The sequence below is a fragment of the Pristiophorus japonicus genome, chromosome 5 (assembly GCF_044704955.1).
Source record: "Pristiophorus japonicus isolate sPriJap1 chromosome 5, sPriJap1.hap1, whole genome shotgun sequence".
In the NCBI taxonomy this organism is placed as follows: Eukaryota; Metazoa; Chordata; class Chondrichthyes; family Pristiophoridae; genus Pristiophorus; species Pristiophorus japonicus.
Window position 1 is genome coordinate 91,249,601 of NC_091981.1, and position 26,708 is coordinate 91,276,308.

Genomic DNA, 26,708 nt, shown 5'->3' on the forward strand with positions numbered 1-26,708 from the left:
ATCCTTCTAGAATGCCACCTTCCCACCACAACATCCAGCTATTCCTTAAATAAGTCTACTATCCTTGGCAACCTATGCCAGCTGTTGATCAACCTTTCTATAAAGAAATTCTGCTTGACATCTGTTCTAAATTTGCCATTCACAACAAGCTTTGCTGTGCCACCCCAAAATATCTATCTATACTTTCCAGTTTACTTTCTTTATTTTTCTGAGTATCTTATATACCTCTGTAAGTACTCTCCTGAAATGTAGCTTTTTCAGGCTGGAGCCATAGCTTATCAAGTCATTCCTCATTGACCTCTGACACTGGGACCAGTGTTATCGCTCTTCTCTTAATGGACCGATATCTTTCAGCTGGAAGATGCCTCCCGATGTCACAGCTTTGGCCTGTAGAGCCTCAATGCCCGATGGAGTACGAACTTTGCAGCAGGCCATTCTATCTATATTATTAAAAACAGTAAGTCAATTTTCTGCAGGCCCTCCCAAAGTACCCTGGTTCAATTTCTGGCCTTACAAGCTTACCATTTTTAATAATAGGAGATAGAATCATGTAGTTCTGTTTCCACTCCACATACCAGCATTTGTTCCAGCTCAATTTTCAAACTAGATGAAATCTCCCCGAGTCCTCTTTCCCCATTCACAGCTGTCACGTGTCAGCGGAATTCAAAGCAAATGCATTAATAAGTGTGCGAAAGTCACACAGAAGGAATTAAATCCTTATGGATGAACAGCATGTTACATTGAAATATGAAGCACCTTGGCCATTAATCGAGTTTCTGACAGCCACTGTTGACATAAACATAGACCAGAAGCTGAATAAAATAACACACTAAAACTGCATACAGTTTTAGTTTCCATATTTACGAAAGGATATACTTGCTTTGGAGGCAGTTCAGAGAAGGTTCACTAGGTTGATTCCAGAGATGATAGAGTTGACTTATGAGGAAAGGTTGAGTAGGTTGGGCCTCTACTCATTGGAATTCAGAAGAATGAGAGGTGATCTTATCGAAACGTAGGGGATTATGAGGGGGCTTGACAAGGTGGATGCAGAGAGGATGTTTCCACTGATGGGGGAGATTAGAACTAAGGGCATGATCTAAGAATAAGGGGCCGCCCATTTAAAATTGAGATGAGGAGAAATTTCTTCTCTCAGAGGGTTGTAAATCTGTGGAATTCGCTGCCTCAGAGAGCTTTGAAAGCTGGGACATTGAATAAATTTAAGACAGAAATAGACAGTTTCTTAAACAATAAGGGAATAAGGGATTGTGGGGAGCGGGCAGGGAAGTGGTCCTGAGTCCATGATCGGATCAGCCATGATCATATTAAATGGCGGAGCAGGCTCGAGGGGCCGTATGACCTTCTCCTGTTTCTATTTCTTATGTTCTTACATTCTTATACATATCTATCTGTAATATATTAGAAGTCTTGTGTCTATGTACATTCTCTGTAATTTCCTATTACACCTATTACCATTATACTATTTCATTCACACATGACTGTCACACCTGTGCGTAATGGCACTACTTTACATTTAAAACTTTTCTATTTTGAAACTATTTTCTTTTATTTATGTCTGATTGGGTCATTCTTCACATGTGACTCAGCCCCATTTTGGTCCTCCAGCCCTGACTACGAGGTCATTTGTTTGCTCAGTGCAGGCCGAGTCCTGCTGAAAATGTTATTTCGAACAAGATATGCTTTTGGTGCTGAATTTTTAATTTTTGTTGAAATAAGGTCAAAAGTGCTTGGAGAATGTTTTCACTGTGTATATAATTAATGGGTCCTTGACTGATGTGCTGACCTGAAAATGATTAATTAATTCGGCATTTGCCTTCCACTTTTGTTTTGAAGTAACTCTCTTACTGTTCAATTTTCAGTTGGAAAACATGTTTCGGTGTAAAAGGGGTGAATAGAGGATAATTTTACCACCTGTATAATTCACTTTTTGCTCCTAAAGCATAGTGCTGACCTAAAAATAAATGAATAATTCTTTTTGTTGAAATTATTTTTTAAATAAAAGTCTGTTGCGCTGCTCTTTTTTTCCTTATTTCGGGTTCTCCAACATTACCACATCCCAGAATGCAGTACTTTCAAACTCCGAGCCACTAGTCACACTAGTCGCACACCACATAATTCATTCTTTGTAGTAAATATATTGCATCACCCATAAATGTTCACATACATTGATAACACCTTCCCCACTGCTTGTAGGCCGAGGAAGCCTTCTGCCAAATGCTCGCACACCACGAACCATTCCCCCACCATGCTTCCAAACATCTAGATCGTGGTGCCCAGTGCATTCTTTGTTAATGTTAATACATAGATACACACAGGCGATAAATCAAACCAAAACCCCTTTTGGTCAATATCGCTCAGTTGTATACCAGTTAGAGCCTTTTGTATTCTACTCTTGGGAGCAGCACAATGTATCAGATAGTTAAAAGTATAACTCTCTTCATTTTCACCAATTGATGTCTTGGATGCGAGTATCATCTGATTCTGCAACTTACTAGAGTGAGGTTTCCTGCTGCAGGGCGGTGCATATCATTTTGCTGTAGTTATTTTAGTGTACTGATTCCGGATGTACAGCACAACTTTGTGCTGGTGCTAAGTTACTTTCATTTAATTAAGGCTGTACGCTTGGGCACTTGCTCCTATGCACCTGCGCATAAATGAGCTGACCACTCCCGATAATATGAAGTCAGCTTATTTGAATATTTTCCCAGTGCTTCTAGCCGTGAAGAGCTGCTGACCAACTGTAGAATACCGCAGGTTTTCCTGAAGAGTGATGGAGGGAAAGTGAGGACAAGGAGGAAGGGCAAAACAAGAAAAATTAAAAACAAATATTTTTCTAACACAATCTCCCCTCCAAAGCCTATTCAGAACAAGTGCTCTGCTTCCAGTCACCTTAGGAGACCTTCTAATTCAAATATTTTCACGACTCTAATGAGTCTTGTACAGTTTGTATGCAAGCTCCAATCACCCTTTATACTGACCAACTACAGTGGACTGCATGGACCCATTCGGTGCCTTGAAGGCCTGTTTTTAATAATGGCCCAAACTTTGCGGTTGTAGTGACAGCAAAACTGTCAGCATTTGCCGGCATTACTCTGTGAAACTGACAGCAACTTTTAAGAACATAAGAACATAAGAAATACGAGCAGGAGTAGGCCATATGGCCCCTCGAGCCTGCTTCACCATTCAGTAAGATCATGGCTGATCTGATCATGCACTCAGCTCCACTTCCCTGCCTGTTCCCCATAACCCCTTATCGTTTAAGAAACTGTCTATTTCTGTCTTAAATTTATTCAATGCCTCAGCTTCCACAGCTCTCTGAGGCAGCGAATTCCACAAATTTACAACCCACAGAGAAGAAATTTCTCCTCATCTCAATTTTAAATGGGCGGCCCCTTATTCTAAGATCATGCCCTCTAGTTCCAGTCTCCCCCATCAGTGGAAACATCCTCTCTGCATCCACCTTGTCAAGCCCCCTCATAATCTTATACGTTTTGATAAGATCACCTCTCATTCTCAATTCATTCAACACCACGAAAATATCAACCATGCAGCATTACTGAAATATTAGTGATGGGTGTGCTCCTTAAAATTCACCACTGGAGCCGTTTAAGACCTGGACCCTTCGTGGGCTGGCTAACAGGATGTATCAGCCCTAATAAGGAAGCCCCTTTCTGCAACCCACCCACCCTTTACATCCAGGGGGTCAGACAGACTGTTTGAATGCATCAACTGAAGGGGACTCCTCCAGCAAATGTAACACTCAGCTGTCAGACTAGGTGATAAGCTCAGGTCCTGTCAGCCGTGGCTCAGTGGGAAGTATCCTCGCCTCGGAGTCCCACTCCAGAGACTTGAGCGCAAGAATCTAATCTGGCACTCCCAGTGCAGTGCTGAGAGAATGCTGCACTGTCGGAGGTGCCATCTTTCGGATGAGAGATTAAACTGGCGTTCACCAGTTAAACGTGGAAATCCAGAAATTGCTGTCAGTGATACCCTGCTCCTCCACAGTTGAAGTCCCCACAGACAGAAATCTTACAAATCACTTGATTTGACATGAATTTCCATTTTTTACATTCTTATCCCGATGTAAACACCCCCAAAAAGGTTAAGCCATTTCAATGAGGTATAACTGGGTTTTTAACAGCATACTAAGTCATAACTACTGCTGAACAACCTCTCTGGCCCTGGAAAACTAATTTTATATTTGTGGAATGTCAAATTCTGCATTATGATAAAAATTCCATAAGTTTGTAATACAATAACAAAAAATTAAGTTTATTTATGATATTTCAGCTTCTACCTTACAACCATGTATATGTTCCAATCTTTATTTCGGTCTCTGTAAAATGATTAAAAGGAGAGTGATAATTAGTGCTTTTTACTTCCTGGTTTTCAGTCTGTGAGAATTTTTCAATGTGATTGGCTGCTTAGCCTGCTTCATGATATTGCTGTTGCTGGCACTGGAGATCCCCTATAGTTGATGCCAGAATGTAATTAACATTGGGAAAGGTGAAATCTATGCCACAGAGATTTCCAGATTGCTAGATCGCAGAAGAGTAGAGGTTTCAGCATTGTCCAGCTGCTGGGAAAGAGTTTTGACAGGTCCAATCAAAGAAAGAAGCAGCTTTCACAAGGACATTTCTCTTGCAGCAGTTAATCACCAGCTTTACGCAAACAAGCCACCTGCCAGAACTTGTGGGATTTCAGGAGGATAATGTCATCCTGCCTGTCCTGTGTCTTTTTTTTAACATTATCTGGAAAGGGGCTGGCTGCTACAAAAGTCTCTTTGTCTTTACAAAGCCCTAAATGGTCGAACACCCAGTGTAACCAGCCCTTGATCCAATTCCTGCCCTTATTAGCTCATGCCTTCTCAGATAACAACCCCTGTTCATTTAAACCCTGGGGAAATCGTATCCTGAGGTGTGAAATATTTCTCAAACATGCCTGTTAATACCTTCTATTTCCACTTATCTCTCACTTCCCTACATATGAATGTATTATATTGAATGTAATGAAGTACTGGCCTGCACTTTGTCTGTTTTATCTACTAAACCTATTGTTGTGACATACAATTTAATTTATCTTCATATTCTATAACAGTTCCTTCTAGTGTTGAATGATCTGGGAGCTTAAACTCTTTCATTTACATTTCCATCTCAGTTCTGCTATCACGCATAGACGTGTAGTCTATTTTAACAACACTCAGCAGAATTCTCAAGTTTTATTGCGAATCTTATGTTCCTCCTCAGAGCATTGTGTACTCTTGCCATAACTTGGAAGGGGTAGAAATAAGATAGGGGCTCCGATATACAGCATGGGAGGAGCCAAGTGTTGGGATCCCTCAGTGCTCAGATTTCCTATGTTCCCGGCTCTCAGTGAGACCAAAAGGACATAGGCATGGCCAAAGACCGCCCTAAGTGGAGGAAGCGCATCCGGGAGGGTGCTGAGCACCTCGAGTCTCGTCGCCGAGAGTGTGCAGAAATCAAGCGCCGGCAGCGGAAAGAGTGGGCGGCAAACCAATCCCACCCACACCTTCCCTCAACGACTATCTGCCCCACCTGTGACAGAGACTGTGGTTCTCGTATTGGACTGTACAGCCACCTAAGAACGCATGTTAAGAGTGGAAGTAAGTCTTCCTCAATTCCGAGGGACTGCCTATAATGATGAAACATAGAAACATAGAAAGTAGATGCAGGAGTAGGCCATTCGGCCCTTTGAGCCTGCACCACCATTCAATATGATCATGGCTGATCATGCAACTTCAGTACCCCATTCCTGCTTTCTCTCCATACCCCTTGATCCCTTTAGCTGTAAGGGCCACATCTAACTCCCTATTGAATATATCTAATGAATTGGCCTCCACAACTTTCTGTGGTAGAGAATTCCACAGGTTCACAATTCTCTGAGTGAAGAAGTTTCTCCTCATCACACTTTTAAATGGCTTACCCCTTATCCTTATACTGTGACCCCTGGTTCTGGACTTCCCCAACATCGGGAACATTCTTCCTGCATCTAACCTGTCCAATCCCTTAAGAATTTTATATGTTTCTCTGAGATCCCCTCTCATTCATCTAAATTCCAGCAAATATAAGCCTAGTCGATCCAATCTTTCTTCATATGTCAGTCCTGCTATCCCGGGAATCAATCTGGTGAACCTTCGCTGCACTCCCTCAATAGCAAGAATGTCCTTCCTCAGGTTAGGAGACCAAAACTGCACAGAATACTCAAGGTGTGGTCTCACCAAGGTCCTGTACAACTGCAGTAAGACCTCCTTGCTCCTACACTCAAATCTGCTCGCTATGAAAGCCAGCATGCCATTTGTTTTCTTTACCGCCTGCTGTACCTGCATGCCTACCTTCAATGACTGATGTACTATGACACTCAAGTCTCATTGCACCTCCCCTTTTACTAATCTGTCACCATTCAGATAACAATCTGCCTCCATGTTTTTGCTACCAAAGTGGATAACCTCACACTTATCCACATTATACTGCACCTGCCATACATTTGCCCATTCTCCTTACCTGTCCAAGTCCCCCTGCAGCCTCCTAGCATCCTCCTCGCAGCTCGCACTGCCACTCAGCTTAGTGTCATCTGCAAACTTGCAGATATTATGTTCAATTCCTTCGTCTAAATCATTAATGTATATTGTAAATAGCTGGGGTCCCAGCACTGAACCCTGCGGCACCCCACTAGTCACTGCCTGCCATTCTGAAAAGGACCTGTTTATTCCCACTCTTTGCTTCCTGTCTGCCATCCAGTTCTCTCTCCACGTCAATACATTACCCCCCAATACCATGTGCTTTAATTTTGCATACTAATCTCTTATGCGGAACCTTGTCAAAAGCCTTTTGAAAGTCCAAATACACCACTTCCACTGGTTCTCCCTTATCCACTCTACTAGTTACATCCTCAAAAAAACTCTAGAAGATTTGTCAAGCATGATTTCCCTTTCATAAATCCATGCTGACTTGGACCGATCCTGTCACTGCTTTCCAAATGCCTGCTATTACATCTTTAATAATTGATTCCAGCATTTTCCCCACCACCGATGTCAGGCTAACTGGTCTATAATTCCCTGTTTTCTCTCTCCTTCCTTTTTTAAAAAGTGGGGTTACATTAGCTACCCTCCAATTCATAGGAACTGAACCAGAGTCCATGGAATGTTGGAAAAAGTCCACCAATGCATCTACTATTTCTAGGGCCACTTCATTAAGTACCCTGGGATGCAGACTATCGGGCCCTGGAGATTTATTGGCCTTCAGTCCCTTCAATTTCCCCAACACCATTTCCTGACTAATAAGGATTTCTCTTAGTTCCTCCTTCTAGATAGACCCTCGGTCACCTAATATTTTCGGGAGGTTATTCGTGTCTTCCTTAGTGAAGACAGAACCAAAGTATTTGTTCAATTGGTCTGCCATTTCCTTGTTCCCCATTATGAATTCCCCTGATTCAGACTGCAAGGGACTTACATTAGTCTTCACTAATCTTTTTCTCTTCACATATCTATAAAGCTTTTGCAGTTAGTTTTTATGTTCCCTGCAAGCTTACTCTCATATTCTATTTTCCCCCTCCTGATTAAACATTTAGTCCTCCTCTGCTGAATTCTAAATTTCTCCCAGTCCTCAGGTTTGCTGCTTTTTCTGGCCAATTTATATGCCTCTTCCTTGGATTTAACACTTTCCCTAATTTCCCTTGTTAGCCACGGTTGAGCCACCTTCCCTTTTTTATTCTTACGCCACACAGGGATGTACAATTGTTGTAGTTCATCCATGTGATATTTAAATGTCTGCCATTGCCTATCCACCGTCAACCCTTGAAGTACCATTCTCCAGTCTATCCTAGCCAATTCACCTCTCATACCGTCGAAGTTTCCTTTATTTAAGTTCAGGACCCGAGCCTCTGAATTAACTGTGTCACTCTCCATCTTAATGAAGAATTCTACCATATTATGGTCACTCTTCCCCAAGGAGCCCCACACGACCAGATTGCTAATTAATCCTCTCTCATTACACAAGACCCAGTCTAGGATGGCCTGCTCGCTAGTTGGACATATTGGTCTAGAAAACCATCCCTGGTACACGCCAGGAAATCCTCCTCCACAGTATTGCTACCAGTTTGGTTAGCCCAATCAATATGCAAATTAAAGTCACCCATGATAACTGCTGTACCCTTATTGCACGCGTCCCTAATTTCCTGTTTGATGCCATCCCCAACCTCCGTACTACTGTTTGTTGGTCTGTACACAACTCCCACTAACGTTTTCTGCCCTTTGGTGTTTCGCAGCTCTACCCATACAGATTCCACATCATTCACGCTAATGTCCTTCCTTACTATTGCGTTAATCTCCTCTTTAACCAGTCACACTACCCCACTTCCTTGTCCTTCCTGTCTGTCCTTCCTGAATATTGAATAATGATGATGATGATGCCTGGTAAGACCAGTTGATGAATGCAGAAATGAGTCCACCTGCAGCCCAAGGCTTGGATTATTGTCTGGACCTCTTAATATTGGGAGATGCCTTCAATGGTTCCAATACAAGATGCCCACTCAAAGTATTTCTAAATTCTTTCCTGGAGGAACCTGGCATACCCCCTGGATTGGGCAGATTGTGCAAGACTTTGCAGCCTGTGTTAGAAGGCTGCTTTGTTGAATGGAGCTGTATTGCATGCAGATGCTGCTCTCAGTTTGCCAGCAGTTTCTGAAGAGCTGCTGACATTGGAGAACTCACTGCTTAACCCAGGGTGCTCACAAAGCATCTATTGTGCTTGGAGTGATACAAATTTATTTAAATGAGATGACCTCACATAATAGCATGCGGTCCACTTACTGAACCACAGGTGCACACAATACCCAGACTGCATCATCAGCCCCAATAATCCTTATAATTTATACTTTCCACCTTTGCACTTGGCAATCCTTCCAACAGAAGAAAATCAGTCTTAAAATAACATATATTTCGGCACCCTCTCTCCAGATCACACCAGCTCCATACAGTCGCAACTTGTGAAGGATCCTGCCAGTCAGGATCCCCATCTGCAACCAGACTTGCAAGTGAACCCACAATTCATTTTAATAATGAATAGCAATTATACTTTTAGCCTTGAAACAACACCAACAACTTGTATTTATATAGCGTCTTTAACGTAGTAAAACATTCCAAGAAGTGTTATACAGTAAAACAAAATCAGACACCAAAGCCACATAATGAGAAATTAGGGCAGATAGCGAAAAGCTTGGTCAAAGAGATAGGCCTTAAGGAGCATCTTAAAAAGAGAAAGAGACGCAACGAGGCGGAGAGGTTTAGGGAGAAAATTCTAGAATATAGGGCCGAGGCACCTGAAGGAACAGCCACCAATGGTTGTGTAATGTCCTTAATCAATGCCACAAAACCCAAACGAGGCACATTCTTTCGACAAGGTCACTCTATGACCTGAACCTTTATTCACAGGACCAAGAAGTGATGACCCTGCGTGGGACTTCCCTTTATATACCTGGATGACCAGGTAAGGAGTGTCTCCCACAAGTTCACCCCCTGTGGTCAAGGTGTGCATTGCTTAACTATATACAGTATTGCAGTGGTGTTACATAGAGGTTACATACATGACATCACCTCCCCCTGCTCCCCCAAAAGTCTTATTGGGGTCATAGGTTAAGTCTTTCAGGTGGTCTACACTCCCTCGTGGAACGCCGCAGTTGGGGCTCTGGTTGTTGAGCCTTGGCGTGAGTGTCTGTCACCTGTGGTGATTCTGGCCTGTCCGGGCTGACCGCCGGGACTGTGCATGCTGCTAAATGCTCTTGTTGTTCGTTCACTGGTGGTGGTGTGAGCACCATCTCATGATCTTCCTCGGGTTCCTCAGTGTCCATGCTGAAACTTTTTTTTACTTGGTCCAGAAGCTTACGGCATATCTGCCCATTGTTAATTTTAACCACGATGACCCTGTTCCCCTCATTGTCTATTACAGTACCCTCAAGCCATTTGGGCCCCACGGCGTGATTGAGGACAAATACAGGGTCATTTATTTCCATACATCTCCCCCTTGAATTTCAGTCATGGTACTCGTTTTGGGACTGGCGCTTGCCCTCAACTATGTCGGTCAGGACTGGGTGAATGAGGGACAACTGAGTTTTGAGTGTTCGTTTCATAAGTAGCTCAGTGGGCGGGACCCCCGTGAGCGAGTGCGGTCGGGACCTATAGGCCAGCAGGAGGCGCGATAGGCGGCATTGAAGGGAGGGCCCCTGAATCTTGAGCATGCCTTGTTTAATGATTTGAGGCCGGCTTGAACGGTGCTGTCCTGACATGGTTGATGCCATTGCCCGACATGAACTCCCGGAATTCGTAGCTCGTGAAACATGGGCCATTATCGCTAACAAGGATGTCCGGCAAGCCGTGGGTTGCAAAGACCACACGTAGACTCTCCACAGTGGTGGATGTCGTGCAAGAATTCAAAATGATGTACACGATCCATTTCGAGTATGCATCTACCACAATGAGAAACATTTTTCCCATGAACGGACCTGCGTAGTCTACAGGAATATGTAACCATGGCCTGGTGGGCCAGGGCCACGGGCTGAGCGGGGCCTTCCTGGGGGCATTACCCAGCTGGGCACATGTCGTGCACCTGCAAACACATGACTACCCGGCTGCCCCATAGTAGGCAGTCAGCTTGGATGGAGAGCTCATCCATCCGCCTGTGAAACGGTCTGACCTCCTCAGGGCATGCTCCGTGTGCAGGCGCCCAATCCCCAGTCAGGACACATTTCTTAATCAAAGATAGGAGGGGATCTCTGTTTGTCCAGATTTTGATCTGGCAGGCTGTGATGGAGGATCCTGCGCTGTCAAAGGCATCAACGGCCATGACCATCTCAGCGCTTTGTTCCACTGCCCCCTCAGTGGTGGCCAGTGGAAGCCTGCATAGCGCGTCACCGCAATTTTCAGTGCCAGGCCGGTGCCGGATGGAGTAGTCATACGCAGCCAGCGTGAGAGCCCATCGCTGTATGCGAGCTGACGTGTTGGCATTGACAGCCTTGCTGTCTGACAACAAGGATGTTAACGTCTTGTGGTTCTTTTCTAATTCGAACCTCCTGCCAAAAAGGTACTGGTGCATTTTTTTTACACCATAGACACATGCGTGTGCCTCCTTCTCAACCATCCCATAGCCCCGTTCTGCTTGAGAGAGTGACCTGGAAGCATAAGCCACAGGTCATAGTTGGCCCTCAGCATTACTCTGCTACAACACACACCCAACCCCATAGGACGATGCATCACATGTCAGAACCAATTTCTTAAAGGAGTTGTACAGGGTCAATAACTTATTTGAACAAAGTAGGTTCCGCGCCTGATTGAAAGCCCGTTCTTGACATTCCCCCCAATACCATACACAACCCTTATGCAGGAGCATGTGAAGCAGCTTCAATAACGTGCTTAAGTTCGGCACAAAGTTCCCGAAATAGTTCAAGAATCCCAGAAATGAACGCAACTCCGATGTGTTGCCAGGCCTGGGCGCTCATCGAATCGCCTCTGTTTTGGATTTGGTGGGCCGAATCCCATCTGCAGCAACCCTCCTGCCCAGGAACTCAACCTCAGGAGCCAAAAACACACATTTAGACTTCTTGAGTCACAGGCCTACCCGGTCCAGTTGGCGTAGCACCTCCTCCAGGTTGTGGAGGTGTTCCTCGGTGTTACGACCCGTGATGAGGATGTCGTCCTGAAATACGATTGTTCCAGGAATGGATTGGAGCAGGCTTTCCATGTTTCTTTGAAAAATCACGGCCGCTGATCGAATGCCAAACGGGCACCTGTTGTAAACAAACAGTCCCTTGTGCGTAGTGATGGTGGTCAGTAATTTAGATTCATCGGCCAGTTCTTGGGTCATGTCAGCTGAAGTGAGATCCAACTTGGTAAACAGCTTGCCGCCTTCCAGCGAGGCGAAAAGATCCTCCGCTCTCGGGACCGGGTATTGGTCTTGTAGTGACACCCAATTGATAGTGGCTTTGTAGTCGCCACAGATCCTGACAGAACCATCCGCTTTTAGGACAGGAACGATGGGGCTCGCCCAGTCGCTGAATTCAACAGGCGAGATGATGCCCTCTCTCAGCAAACAGTCCAATTCGCTCTCAGTTTTCTCCCACATCACATACGGCACCGCTCTGGCTTTGTGGTGCACTGGTCTGGCGTCCAGGGTGATGCGTAACACTACTTTGGTACCTTTGAACATCCCGACGCCAGGTTGGAATAGTGACTCAAATTGTTGCAGGACTTGTGAGCATGAACTTCGCTCCACAGATGACATTGCGTGCACATCCCCCTATTTTCAGTTCATCTCAGCTAACCAGCTCCTCCCCAACAGTGCGGGACCATTGCCTGGGACAATCCAGAGCGGCAGCCGGTTCACTGATCCATTGTGTGTGACCACCAACATTGCACTGCCTACTACTGGAATGATTTCTTTGGTATTCGTCTGTAGTTGTGTCTCAATGCATTCTAGTTTGGGTCTATTGGCTTTGAGTGCTCATAGCTTTTCAAATTGTTGAACGCTCATGAGTGACTGGCTGGCCCCCGTGTCTAGCTCCATGCATACAGGGATGCCATTTAATAAAACCTTCATCATCATTGATGACGTTTTGGTATATGAGCTGTGAATGTTTGCCACATGAACCTGCTGAACTTCAGCATCCATTGATTTGCCCCAAGAGTCATCCTGCCTCACAGACTCCTCATAAATTAGCCTGGTTACAGGCTTCCTGCACATTTGAGCTAAATGGCCACTGAGGTTGCAATTTCTGCAAACAAATTGTTTAAACCTGCAAGCCGGGCAGAGTGTTTGCCCCCATACTTCCAGCATGAGCTGAGATTCCCATTGTTCTGAACAAAGGAGCTATGACCCGGCATTCCTCAGTAATTGTCCCTTTGACTGCTCTTGAGTACCCTGTTAGTGGGTGTCAATGGCCCCATCCCGGACCACATTGTCCACTGTGATGGCGTAAATGTCCGTTCAGCTTGCCATTGTCTCTGTTGAAAACCTACTCTGGGGTCTATTACTGCCTGGGCTGTGGCGAACTGCCCTTGCCTGCCTACGGGGCTCTGAGTCGCGTTTATGATATTGACTCCCTGATTCCCCCGCCGTGTTGGAGGCAGAATTTTGGTTTCCTCCTCTCCCGCCATGAAAGTCTGAGCCATTAACGCTGCCGCTTCCACAGTCAAGTCCTTGGTCTCAATTAACCTTCGGAAAATCCCCGCATGACCGATGCCCTCAATAAAGAAGTCCCTTAACATCTCCCCCCTGCAGGCAGCTGTGAACTTACAGAGGCTGGCCAAACGCCGGAGGTCCGCAACGAAGTCCGGTATGCTCTGTCCTTCACGACGTCGGTGGGTATAGAATCTGTGTCAGGACATGTGTATGCTGCTCGCCGGTTTGAGGTGCTCACTAATTAGTTTACTGAGCTCTTCAAAGGTTTTGTCCGCCGGCTTTTCGGGTGCTAGTAGGTCCTTCATGAGCGCGTAAGTCTTAGGTCCGCAGCTGGTCAGCAGATGGGCCCTTCGCTTGTCGGCCGCTGCATCTCCCAGCCATTCTTTCGTGACAAAGCTTTGCTGGAGCCTCTCAATGAAATCGTCCCAGTCCTCACCAACACAGTACTGTTCCTCTGTGCTACCTGTGGCCATTCTCGTGTGTCATTGATTCCCGTTTGTCGTCGCCAATGTAATGTCCTTACTCAATGGCACAAAACCCACACGAGGCACATTCTATGGACAAGGTCACTCTATGACCTGAACCTTTATTCACAGGACCAAGAAGTGATGACTCTGCATGGGACCTCCCTTTATATACCTGGATGACCAGATGAGGAGTGTCTCCCACAAGTTCACCCCCTGTGGTCAAGGTGTGCATTGCTTAAGTATATACAGTATTGCAGTGGTGTTACATAGAGGTTACATACATGACAGGTTGAGCAATTAAAATCAGAGATGCTCAACAGGCCAGAATTAGAGGTGCCCAGATATCTCAGAGGGTTGTAGGGTTGGAGGAGATTACAGAGATAGGGAAGGGCAAGGCCATGGAAGGATTTTTGAAAACATGGATGAGAATTTTAAAATTGAGGCATTGCTTAACTGGGAGAGAATGTAGGTCAACGAGCACATGGGTGATGGATGAACAGGAGTTGGTGCAAGTTAGGACATGGACAGCCGAGTTTTGGATGACCTCAAGTTTACGGAGGGTAGAACATGGGAGGCCAGACAGGAGTGCATTGGAAAAGTCAAGTCTAGAAGTAACAAAGGCATGGATGAGGGTTTCAGCAGCAGATGAGCTGAGGCTGGGCGATGTTACAGAGGTGGAAATAGGCGGTCTTAGTTATGACGCAAATATGTGGTCGAAAGCTCAGTTCAGGGTCAAGTATCGCACCAAGGTTACGAACAGTCTGGTTCAGCCTCAGACAGATGTTAGGGAGAGGAATGGAGTCAATGGCTGGGAAATGGAGTTTGTGGTGGGGGCCAAAGACAATTGGCTGGATTTTCAGTCTTCTGCCATCCATGTTGGCACCCCGAAAAGCACTTCCAGGCAGGCGGCCAGCTTCCAGTGCCCCGCCGAGACATTCGGTGCCGGTTGCAAGGGGGTGCGGAGCATTACCACAAGGAAGTGGCGAGCTGGTGTGCAACGCCCCTGGTTGCGACACCAGTTTGATACTTGGATCGCGGCCGACCGGTAGAGCAACCTGATGGGAATGCCTGTGGATACTGGTGTTCCAAGCTGTAGCAGCCGCAGTGAGGTAAGCAATATCGACCTGAGGTAACTGTGATTGATTTTATTTTTCATGAGTTATGTTGTGGTGGCATGAGTTATTTATTGGGAATGTTTTTGGTGGGTTTTTTTCAGCTTTGTATTTCCCCTGAGGCTTCTCTTAGGTCGCTCCAAGGCCGGCTGTTTAGCTCGAGATTTTCACTTGCTCAGCCAGCCTAGTGCCCTAAATGAGGTGTGGATGCCTCCCTTAGCACTCTGCTCCAAACTCAGGTACCCAGCTAATGAATTTTTCAGTGGCAGACGAAAATCATTTGCCAACACAAAATTTACCGCTTTTCCTGGAATAGAGGAGTGACCGAATTTCCACCCCATGACTTTAGTCTTCTCGATATTTAATTGGAGGAAATTGTTTCTCATCCGGTACTGGATGTCAGACAAGCAGTCTGACAATTTAGAGACAGTGGAGGGGTCGAGAGAAGTGGTGGTAAGGTAGAGCTGGGTGTCGTCAGCGTACATATGGAAACTGATGCTGTGTTTTCGGATGACGCACCTATATTCTGCTTTAAATGGTATCATATTCTTATCATTATAAAACAGCACATCCTCTGTGACCATGAGCAGCAATGTTGGAGATTTATTAATATATGTAACGAAAGGGGAACATTTTGTTAGGTAAACTAACCTCGGGATTCTGATGATAGTTCTTGTTAATGTAAGACAACATCCGAAACCTCAAATTAGATTACTGCCGTGTATTACTGCCTCCAAGTATTGACTAAATTAATTAGTACAAAATCCTGGAAATTACAGTCAGTGACATCAGAGGGCTTTTCATTTGACATTGCTCTATTTATTATTTTAGCAGAAGCATCAATGTATTTTATTTTAAATAAATCGGTTAATAACTATTAAAATAATGGCCAGAGAAATGGCATATGAACATTGGTCTACTGGTATCATTGTCAATCATTTCTATTCTGATTTCTATCACTGAAAGTGATTTCAATAGAGAAAGCATTGCTTGACCAACTTCATTGAATTTTTTGAAGAGGTAACAGAAAGAGTAGACAAGGCTAATGCAGTAGATGTAATTTATCTAGATATTCAAAAGATTAATGAATAAAGTTAGTGAATGCGGAATCAGGGGACAAGTAGCAGAATGGATAACGAGCTGATATCACCACCCTAAGCAAGACCCGGTGTGCAGGGGAAAACCAGCTCAAGGATCAAGGTGGTGGTTACACCTTCTTCTGGAAAGTTAAACCAGAAGAAGAGTGGCGCCTCCATGGGATAGGCTTCACCATAAAAAATGAACAAGTTGGCCATTTCAGAGACTCCCCTTGTGGGATAAATGAACGCCTCATGACTCTTCGGTTCACCCTAGCCCGGAACCAGTGCCCGATGGTATTCAGTGCGTATGCCCGAACACTGAAAGATACAGACGAGACCAAAGAGGAATTCTACTCCAGCCTCGAACAATCCCTGTCCCGAGTACCAACGGGCGACAAGCTGATCCTCCTGCATGAATTTAATGCCAGAATTGGAAAGGACACAGACCTCTGAGGAGGTGTGATCGGCAGAGAGGGGATACTCTCCTCCTTACGAAATGCTATAACCAACACCTTGTTCCGTCAGAAAGACAAGTATAAGGCTTCATAGCAGCACCCTTGCTTCAAGCACTGGCTTCTGCTAGACTACGTCATCATCCGAGTGAGGGAACGCAAGGACATGCGCATCACCCACGCCATGACAGGAGCTCACAACTGCTGGACGGACCATCGCTTAATCCATTCTGTCATCACCATATACATAGCCCCAAAACAGCGACAGAAACAGAAACAATGCCACAGGAAAATCATCGCTGGAGCACTCAAAGACCCTCCTAAGAAAGCCCTCTTCAGCCAGCACCTCACTGATGACTCCCAGTGACCCAGAGATGCAGAATGTCCACAGGGCCTGATCTGCCCTCAAGGCCTCCATAATTAGCACCTGTGAAGAGACACTCGGTCACTCGACCAGGAAACACCACACTGGTTCAACGAGAACAACCAGGACATCCAGGAACTAATCAGCCGCAAGCGCAAGGCATTCTTGAACTGGAAACAGCAAGACAACTCGAGAGCAAGAAAGCAGCTCTACAGATGTCTGAAGGCCGAGGTCCAACAAAAAGCTCGCGAACTAAAGAACAGATGGTGGATGGAGAAAGCTCAGGAGATCTGGCAACTAGCCGACACCCACAATGTGCGTTGATTCTTCAGCGCAGTCAAGACCACCTACTGCCCAAGCACCCAAGGCCCTACCCCACTGCTGGCCAGGAACGGAGAGGTACTCATCAAGGACAGATAGGCAGTCGGTGCCTGCTGGAAGGAGCATTTCAAAGATCTCCTTAACCGTGACTCTGTCTTCTATGTGAGTGTCCTTGACTCCATCCCGCAGCATGCTACCCGCCATGATCTCAGCACAAGCTCAGCCCTGCATGAGGTAGAAAACGCCATCCAACAATTGAAGAACAAAAAGGCCTCAGGAGCAGATGGAATCCCCACCAAAGCACTAAAACATGGCAGAGAAGCACTATTGGCGCGAATACATTTCTCTCATTTGGAAGAAGGAAAACATGCCAGGGGATCTCAGAGACACGGTAATTATGACCATCTTCAAAAAAGGAGACAAGTCCAATTGTGGTAACTACAGAGGAGTTTCCCTGTTGTCTGCCACAGGGAAAGTCATCGCAAGAATCCTCCTCAATCGCCTTCTCCGTGTGGCTGAATCGCTCCTCCCAGAGTCGCAATGTGGATTCTGCCCCGCTAAGGGGCACAATGAAAATGATCTTCACCGCGTGGCAAATCCAAGAGACATGCAGGAAACACCACCAACCTCTGTACATGGCCTTCTTTGACCTCACAAAGGCCTTCGACACTGTCAACCATGAGGGATTATGGAGCATCCTCCTCAATTTCGGCTGCCCTCAAAGGTTTGTCACCATCCTTTGCCTACTTTACGATGACATGCAAGCCATGACCCTGACCAATGGATCCACCACAGACCCAATTCACATTCGGACCATGGTCAAGCAAGGCTGTATCATCACACCAACGCTCTTTTTGATTTTCCTTGTTGCAATGCTTCATCTCAGCCTCAGTAAGCTCCCTGCTGGAGTGGAGCTAATCTACAGAACAAATAGGAAACTGTTCAACCTCAGCCCCCTGCAGTCTCAATCCAAGGTCATCCCATCCTCTGTCATTGAATTACAGTACGCAGACAATGCTTGCATCTGCGCACACTCGGAGGCCGAACTTCAAGCCATCGCCAACAACTTCACCGAAGCATACGAGAGCATGGCTTTACACTAAACATCCGTAAGACAAAGGTCCTCTACCAATCTGCCCCCGCCACACGGTACTGCTCCCCAATTATCAAAATCCAATACGAGGCCTTGGACAACATGGACAACTTTCCATACCTCGGGAACCTACTGTCAACAAGGGCAGACATTGATGACGAAGTCCAACACCGCCTTCAATGTGTCAGCGCAGCCTTCGTTCGCCTGAGGAAGAGAGTGTTTAAAGACCAGGACCTCAAACCCAGTATCAAGCTCATGGTCCACAGAGCAGTAGTGACACCCGCCCTCCTATATGCTTCAGAGACATAAACTATGTACAGCAGCACCTCAGTGCACTGGAGAAGTACCACCAACGCTGCCTCCCCAAGATCCTGCAAATCCCTTGGCAGGATAGACACACCAACATCAGTGTTCTCGCTCAGGCCAACATTCCCAGCATAGAAGCATTGACCACACTCGATCAGCTCCATTGGGCAGGCCACGTCGTCTGCATGCCTGACATGAGACTCCCAAAACCAGAACTACTCGGAGCCCCGACACGGCAAGCGAGCCCCAGGTAGGCAGAGGAAATGCTTCAAGGACACCCTCAAAGCCTCCTCGAAAAAGTGCAACATTCCTACCGACACCTTGGAATCCCTGGCCCAAGATTGCCCAAAGTGGAGGAAAAGCATCCGGGAAGGCGCTGAACACCTCGAGTCTCTTCACGGGGAACAAGCTGAAATCAAGTGTAAGCAGCAGAAGAAGCGCACGGCAATCCAAGCACCCCACCCACCCATTCCTTCAACCACCATCTGCCCAGCCTGTGACAGAGACCGCAGGTCTCGCATTGGATTCATCAATCACCTGAGAACTTATTTTTGGTGTGGAAACAAGTCATCCTCGACTCTAAGGGACTGCCAAAGAAGAAGAAGCAGAAGTGATAACTAGCTGGCTTCAAGACAGAAAGCAGAGAGTAGGAGTAAAGAGAAGCTATTCAGAATGGCAGAAGGTGGGAAGTGGTGTTCCGCAAGGATCAGTGCTGGAACCATTGTTGTTTAGATGATTTAGACTTTGGAATTTGCGGCTGACACCAAATTGGGGGGGATATTCAATACTGTGGAGGACTGCAACAAATTACAGGAAGACATTAATAAACTTGCAGAATGGGCATATAATTTCCAAATGAATTTTAATACAGATAAATGTATTACATTTTGGTTAAAAACAAAGAGGAAGGTCACATATTACTTGGAAAATATGAATCTAAATGGAGTGGAATAGCAAAGGGATGTCGGCGTATAAATACACCAATCACTAAAAGTAGCGACACAGGTTAACAAGGCCAATAAAATATACAAGCACTCGAGTTTATTTCTGGAAGGATAGAAATGAAAAGTAGAGAAGTTATGCTAAACTTGTATTGAACCTTGGTTAGACCACACTTGGAGTACTGTGTAAAATTTTGGTTGCCATATTATAAAAAAGATATAGAGACACTGGAGAGGGTACAGAGAAGATTTACAAGGATGATGCCAGAAATGCATGGTTCGAACTATTACGAAAGAATGAACAGGGTGAGTCACTTTTCTCTTGAAAAGCAAAAGCTGAGGGGTGACCTAATAGAGGTCTTTCAAATTATGAAGTGTTTTGATAGAGTAGACACAGAGAGAGTGTTTCCACTTGTGGGGAAGAGTATAACTAGAGGTCATCAATACAAGATAGTCACTAAGCATTCCAATAGGGAATTCAGAAGAAACTTCTTTACCCAGAGAGTGGGGAGAATGTGGAACTCACTACTACAGGAAGTGGTTGAATCGAATAGTATAGATGCATAGTATAAAAGGCGTGCTTGTACAGCTACAGGGAGAAGGCAAAAAGAAGTAGAAAGAAATAGAAAGGTGACGTCACAGCCAAGGGGGTAAGTGATTGGCTGGTGATTGGTGAGTAGTTTTTATTTTCTTTTTTCTCTTCTATAACAGTGAGTAACAGTGAGTAACTTTTAACATTGTTGTTGCCAATTTAAGTGTATCTAAGGGTTAAGTCATGGCAGGAGAGCTCAGTCACGTGATATGTTCTTCCTGTGCCATGTGGGAACTACATCTGCAGGAGGTGTATCCGCCTCCAGCTCCTGACGGACCGCGTTGTAGAATTAGAGCTGAGGGTGGATTCACTCTGGAGCATCCACGATGCTGAGAATGATGTGAGTAGCACGTGTAACGAGTTGGTCTTACCGCAGGAGAAGAGTCCACAGCCAGCTAGGGAATGGAAGACCAGCAGGAAGAGTAGTGCAAGGAAGGTAGTGCAGGGGTCCCCTGTGGTCATCCCCCTGCAAAACAGATACACTGCTTTGAGTACTGTTGAGGGGGGGATGACTCATCAGGGGAGGGCAGCAGCAGCCAAGTTCATGGCACCATGGCTGGCTCTGCTGCACAGGAGGGCAGGAAAAAGAGTGGGAGAGCGATAATGATAGGGGATTCAATTGTAAGGGGAATAGATAAGCGTTTCTGCGGCCGCAACCGAGATTCCAGGATGGAATGTTGCCTCCTTGGTGCAAGGGTCAAGGATGTCTCAGAGCAGGTGCAGGACATTCTAAAAAGGGAGGGAGAACAGCCAGTTGTCATGGTGCACATTGGTACCAACGACATAGGTTAAAAAAAAGGGATGAGGTCCTACGAAACGAATTTAAGGAGCTAGGAGCTAAATTAAAAAGTAGGACCTCAAAAGTAGTAATCTCGGAATTGCTACCAGTGCCACGTGCTAGTCAGAGTAGGAATCGCAGGATAGCACAGATGAATACTTAGCTTGAGCAGTGGTGCAGCAGGGAGGGATTCAAATTCCTGGGGCATTGAAACCGGTTCTGGGGGAGGTGGGACCAGTACAAACCAGACGGTCTGCACCTGGGCAGGACCGGAACCAATGTCCTAGGGGGAATGTTTGCTAGTGCTGTTGGGGAGGAGTTAAACTAATATGGCAGGGGGATGGGAACCAATGCAGGGAGACAGAGGGAAACAAAAAGGAGACAAAAGCAAAAGACAGAAAGGAGATGAGGAAAAGTGGAGGGCAGAGAAACCCAAGGCAAAGAACAAAAAGGGCCACTGTACAGCAAAATTCTAAAAGGATAAAGGGTGTTAAAAAAAACAAGCGTGAAGGCTTTGTGTCTTAATGCAAGGAATATCCATAATAAGGTGAATGAATTAACTGTGCAAATAGATGTTAACAAATATGATGTGATTGGGATTACAGAGACGTGGCTCCAGGATGATCAGGGCTGGGAACTCAACATCCAGGGGTATTCAACATTCAGGAAGGATAGAACAAAAGGAAAAGGAGGTGGGGTAGCATTGCTGGTTTACGAGGAGATTAATGCAACAGTTAGGAAGGACATTAGCTTGGATGATGTGGAATCTATATGGGTAGAGCTGCAGAACACCAAAGGGCAAAAAACGTTAGTGGGATTTGTGTACAGACCTCCAAACAGTAGTAGTGATGCTGGGGAGGGCATCAAACAGGAAATTAGGGGTGCATGCAATAAAGGTGCAGCAGTTATAATGGGTGACTTTAATATGCACATAGATTGGGCTAACCAAACTGGAAGCAATACGGTGGAGGAGGATTTCCTGGAGTGCATAAGGGATGGTTTTTTCGACCAATATGTCGAGGAACCAACTAGGGGGGAGGCCATCTTAGATTGGGTGTTGTGTAATGAGAGAGGATTAGTTAGCCTTGGGGAAGAGTGATCATAATATGGTGGAATTCTGCATTAGGATGGAGAATGAAACAGTTAATTCAGAGACCATGGTCCAGAACTTAAAGAAGGCTAACTTTGAAGGTATGAGGCGTGAATTGGCTAGGATAGATTGGCGAATGATACTTAAGGGGTTGACTGTGGATGGGCAATGGCAGACATTTAGAGACCGCATGGATGAACTACAACAATTGTACATTCCTGTCTGGCGGTAAAAATAAAAAAGGGAAGATGGCACAACCGTGGCTATCAAGGGAAATCAGGGATAGTATTAAAGCCAAGGAAGTGGCATACAAATTAGCCAGAAATAGCAGCGAACCCGGGGACTGGGAGAAATTTAGAACTCAGCAGAGGAGGACAAAGGGTTTGATTAGGGCAGGGAAAATGGAGTACGAGAAGAAGCTTGCAGGGAACATTAAGACGGATTGCAAAAGTTTCTATAGATATGTAAAGAGAAAAAGGTTAGTAAAGACAAACGTAGGTCCCCTGCAGTCAGAATCAGGGGAAGTCATAACGGGGAACAAAGAAATGGCAGACCAATTGAACAAGTACTTTGGTTCGGTATTCACGAAGGAGGACACAAACAACCTTCCGGATATAAAAGGGGTCGGAGGTTCTAGTAAGGAGGAGGAACTGAGGGAAATCCTTATTAGTCGGGAAATTGTGTTGGGGAAATTGATGGGATTGAAGGCCGATAAATCCACAGGGCCTGATGGACTGCATCTCAGAGTACTTAAGGAGGTGGCCTTGGAAATAGCGGATGAATTGACAGTCATTTTCCAACATTCCATTGACTCTGGATCAGTTCCTATGGAGTGGAGGGTAGCCAATGTAACCCCACTTTTTAAAAAAGGAGGGTGAGAGAAAACAGGGAATTATAGACCGGTCAGCCTGACATCAGCAGTGGGTAAAATGATGGAATCAATAATTAAGGATGTCATAGCAGCGCATTTGGAAGGAGGTGACATGATAGGTCCAAGTCAGCATGGATTTGTGAAAGGGAAATCATGCTTGACAAATCTTCTGGAATTTTTTGAGGATGTTTCCAGTAGAGTGGACAAGGGAGAACCAGTTGATGTGATATATTTGGACTTTCAGAAGGCTTTCGACAAGGTCCCACACAAGAGATTAATGTGCAAAGTTAAAGCACATGGGATTGGGGGTAGTGTGCTGATGTGGATTGAGAACTGGTTATCAGACAGGAAGCAAAGAGTAGGAGTAAATGGGTACTTTTCAGAATGGCAGGCAGTGACTAGTGGGGTACCGCAAGGTTCTGTGCTGGGGCCCCAGCTGTTTCCACTGTACATTAATGATTTAGACGAGGGGATTAAATGTAGTATCTCCAAATTTGCGGATGAGACTAAGTTGGGTGGCAATGTGAGCTGCGAGGAGGATGCTATGAGGCCGCAGAGTGACTTGGATAGGTTAGGTGAGTGGGCAAATGCATGGCAGATGAAGTATAATGTGGATAAATGTGAGGTTATCCACTTTGGTGGTAAAAACAGAGAGACAGACTATTATCTGAATGGTGACAGATTAGGAAAAGGGAAGGTGCAATGAGACCTGGGTGTCATGGTACATCAGTCATTGAAGGTTGGCATGCAGGTACAGCAGGCGGTTAAGAAAGCAAATGGCATGTTGGCCTTCATAGCGAGGGGATTTGAGTACAGGGGCAGGGAGGTGTTGCTACAGTTGTACAGGGCCTTGGTGAGGCCACATCTGGAGTCTTGTGTACAGTTTTGGTCTCCTAACTTGAGGAAGGACATTCTTGCTATTGAGGGAGTGCAGCAAAGGTTCACCAGACTGATTCCCGGGATGGCGGGACTGACATATCAAGAAAGACTGGATCAACTGGGCTTGTATTCACTGGAGTTCAGAAGAATGAGAGGGGACCTCATAGAAACGTTTAAAATTCTGACGGGTTTAGACAGGTTAGATGCAGGAAGAATGTTCCCAATGTTGGGGAAGTCCAGAACCAGGGGTCACAGTCTAAGGATAAGGGGGAAGCCATTTAGGACCGAGATGAGGAGAAACTTCTTCACCCAGAGAGTGGTGAACCTGTGGAATTCTCTACCACAGAAAGTTGTTGAGGCCAATTCACTAAATATATTCAAAAAGGAGTTAGATGAAGTCCTTATTATTAGGGGGATCAAGGGGTATGGCGAGAAAGCAGGAATGGACTACTGAAGTTGCATGTTCAGCCATGAACTCATTGAATGGCGGTGCAGGCTAGAAGGGCCGAATGGCCTACTCCTGCACCTATTTTCTATGTTTCTATGTTTCTGTGTTTCATTTAAGGGGAGGCTTGATAAGCATATGAGGGAGAAGGGAATAGAGGGTTATGGAGATAGTGTTAGATGAGAAAAGACGGGATGAGGCTTGAGTGGACCATAAACGCCGACATGGACTGCTTGAGCCGCATGGCCTGTTTCTGTGCTGTATATCCTATGTGATGCTAATGTGAAATCTATGAAATATGTTTGTCTATCGATATTTATTAGTACATTGAGCAAATTAATGATTCAAAATGGCAACCATTTGCATCTACGGCACAGGTACATAAGCCCAAACCCTGTCTTTTCTGACATTTATCATTGTTAAGTTCTAGCTCCGCTATAACAAAAAGGAATTGATCGGCAGCCAGCTCTTGGTTTAGAATTAGTCCGCAGCACAGAAATTTGATGCAGTGGAGACAATCAATGCACTGTGAGCAATCTGAAAAGGGTTAAAGTGTATGTTTATCTCGTAACAATTCAAAATTTGACTCTGTGACGGAAACTGCATGTTTTGGCAGAGAACTTTTGGGACTTCTCAGATCTCTCTCGGCAGGTTGTGATCATTGTGTTCATTGAAAATATTAATGTGTTTTCACCTGAATAATAATTCCCATAGAGGGTGAGATTAGTCTTGGGCGACAGTGAATCAGCAGTCCGTTTTACACCTTGCTTCATTTTCTTTTCCATTGAAGTCATTGAAGCCAATTCGTTATCACCTGTTTTGTATTACTGCCCAAGACAAATTTCAACCCCATAAGATTTAGTACAATCCAAAAAGAGGTTGTTCGAGGTACAGTAAAGGTTGTACTGTTATTCTAATTATTTTCCTTTATAATTAGAGAGGTAATTAAAAATATATTTGCATTTTGAAGCCTGAGCGTATTTAAGATGATATGATTTCACAACCAAAATTTACCAGAAATTGGGTCACCTCAATCAGTTTGTTGATCTTATCTAGTTTGCATTAGTTTGAGTTTGGATTTAAATTCACTTGTAGTGGACCCAGATATTGAAAAACATGAAATCCTTGATATTGTGTGCAAGTTCTCTCAGCCCTCTGCAATCACTCTAGTGGAACCTATGGAGGAAAGGCATATCTGGTCTGTTGTCTTAAAACAGTGTACTGTTGTTCACTTGAGTAGTAATTAATTCAGTCTTCTGGTTATAATCATTTTATTCTTTACCTTCAGCATAAAAAGCAATTTACAAGTGGAGTATAGTTACAGATAGACCATGCAAACGTAGGCATGGGTCTTTTCGTGCTGCTTGAACAAAGGGAAAAGCTTATACTTATACACTGTTTTCTTATCGAACTGGAACTGACATTGCCTAATATTGTAGTCTCTGGCTACTGCATAGTCCAGAGACACAAGTCTACTTTTCCTTCAACATACATCAACAATGTTAGATGCACGTAAAATACCGTGACTTTGCTGTGGTAAGCAAAACCCTTCTAGTCTCTAGCCATTCTTAACATAACATAACATTTCTAATCTAAATATTCTATTATGAAAATATCCAAGGCCGGTTGGTTGCAAACACCAGCTGTTGCTAAGTCAAATCTGTATCTCTCTCTCTCACTGAGCCCAGGTTTTGAGCTGTGCCTAGAACGGCGCAGTCCCGACCTGGACGCCCGTTTTTCGCGCCACAAAGTGCGCCTAAAAAAAACCTCTGTATTCTCCACCTCCCTGCAGGTCCTCTGGCCCTCGGCGCAGCGCAGCAGGAGCTGTAGGGGGCGGAGCCAGGTCCCTGTGCTGAAAACAGTGCCGGGACCTCTGCACATGCGTGCTACAGTGGGCGCGCATGTTCAGTAGCTCCAGGCGCCCGAAACTGTGTGGGAGGGGCCAAAGCACGCAGCCCCTAGCCCTGGCCGAATGGCCTCACTGGGGCTGCGTGAATAAGACTCCTCCCACGGCCAGCTCCTGCTTCATCCCGGCCCGACTCGACTCCCGCTTCCCGCCTCCGGACCGGACCCGACTCCCGCTCCCGCTCCCCCCCCCCCACCCCCGACTGGATTCGACCCGACTCCCACTCCCCCCCCCCGACTGGACCTGACCCAACTCCCGCTCCCGCTCCCTCTTGCCCCCCCTCTTGACTGGACCCGGCCCAACTCCCGCACCCGCTCCCCCCCCCCGCCGACTGGACCCGACCCGACTCCCGCTCCCGCCCCCCCCCCCGACTGGACCCGACCCCCGACTCCCGCTCCCCCCACCCACCCGGACCGGACCCAACTCGACTCCCGCTCCCCCCCCAGCAGACTGGACCCAACTCCCAGTTCCTCCCCCCCGCTCCCCCCCCCCGGACCTGACCCAAACCGACTCCCACTCTCCCCCCACCCCCCCCGCGGACCCGACCTGACCCGACTCCCGGTCCCCCCCGCCCCCCGCCGACTGGACCCGACCCAACTCCCGCTCCCCCCCGCCCCCGCCCCCGGACTGGATCCGACCTGACCTCCCTCCCCCCGACCCGAACCGAACCGACCTCCCTCCCACCACCCCCCCGACCCGACCCAACGCCACCGACCTGTAAATCTGGTGCTGGGGACGGGCCCTGCCCGAAGTCTCGGCCCCGGCTGGTTCAGCCTCCCTCCCCCTTCTCCTTCCCCCCCCCCCAAT